The sequence below is a fragment of the Otolemur garnettii genome, unplaced genomic scaffold (genome assembly GCF_000181295.1).
Source record: "Otolemur garnettii isolate 467f Iridium unplaced genomic scaffold, OtoGar3 scaffold00319, whole genome shotgun sequence".
Taxonomy (NCBI): domain Eukaryota; kingdom Metazoa; phylum Chordata; class Mammalia; order Primates; family Galagidae; genus Otolemur; species Otolemur garnettii.
In genome coordinates this window covers 454,404-455,683 of record NW_003852714.1, presented here as the reverse complement: position 1 = coordinate 455,683, position 1,280 = coordinate 454,404, and the positions used below count along the sequence as shown (strand labels likewise).

General features: G+C 52.1%; 1 pseudogene; it reads right to left on the bottom strand.

Annotated features, from left to right (window-relative positions):
- Positions 1–238: 238 nt before the first annotated feature.
- The window catches only part of LOC100965167, a 14,702-nt pseudogene continuing 13,660 nt past the window's right edge, over positions 239–1,280 (bottom strand).

The following is a 1,280-nucleotide window of genomic DNA, read 5'->3' as shown; positions in this document are numbered from 1 at the left end:
GCCACAGGTGCCGAGCCTAAAGGGGGGTTTTCAAAGAGAAACTTTTTTCAGTCAAGCAGGAAGGCCTGGTGCCAGCAGGCTTTACTGAGAGGAAGCACTTAGAATAACAATTATAGACACACCATTAGGGGAGTTAAAAATGTACAGCAGTGACATGTTCTACTTCCATCACTTGTGCTACAGCTACCAAACATGTACAAAAGACTTCTTGGGTAGTTCCAGCTGTGGTCTTAGCCAATTAGGACCTTGAGTGGGACCTAGATCTAGACCGGGAGGCTGATCAGGAAGCAGACCTGGATTGAGACTTGGGCCAAGATCCGGTTTCTGAAGCTGACTTTGATCTGGAGCGTGATTCTGACGGAAGGTTTGGTTTCGATTTGGAATTCGATCTTGACCTAGAGCGGGTCTCCTGATTGGTGCCAACATCCTCACTCTCCCCTTGGCCTTCCCTCTGTCCAGACTCGGACTTGGTGTGTTCGCGCTCCTTTGACACTGAGCGGGAGGGCAATCGCGACTGTGAGCGGTCAGTGTCTTCCTTCTTCTTGCTGCTGCCTGCCTTGCTGTCTCACTTGCCGCCTGGCTTCCTGCTCCTCTCGTTCTTGCTGCGGCCGTAACTACGGCTGCGGCTTTCCTCCCTGCTTCTCTTCCTGTTCTTGCTCTTGTCCTTGCTCTTGCTGTGGCTACGGCTCCTGCTGCCCCCATGGCTGCGGCTCTTGAGGAGGCCCTTCTCCTGATTCCTGCCTTTCTCCTGGCTCCTGCTCCTGCTCACACTCCCCCGCTTCTCCTCCTCTACTCTCGGCTCTTAGCTCCGGCTCCGACTCTTGCTTTTACTTTTGTGCCTACTAGGACTCCGAGTCTTGGACTTGCCGGTGCTGTTGTTGTTCTGGATCTTCTCTTCGGCCTGGCCTTTGCTCTTGCTGCAACTCTTGCCCAGGCTGCAGCTGCGGCTCTTGTCGTCCTTGGTGCGGCTCCTGCTCTTCTCCTTCTTGCTCCAGCTGCGGCTCTGGCTCCGGGAGTGGGAGCTTGACCTGGACCGGGATCTGCTCTTAGAATGACTGCTTTTGCTGCTGCTGCTTCAGCTTCTGCTTTTACAGGAATGTCTGCTTTGAGAGTGAAACCTTGAATGGCTCCAGCTCCTGGAGTAGGATGGGCATCGTCTGGACCCTGGCTTGTCTTCCACTAATCTGATTTTTCTGCCATTGACTTCAGTTCCATCCAACTTTTCCAAAGCTCTTTTGATATCAGAATAAGATACAAATTCTTTTTTTTTTTTTTTTTTG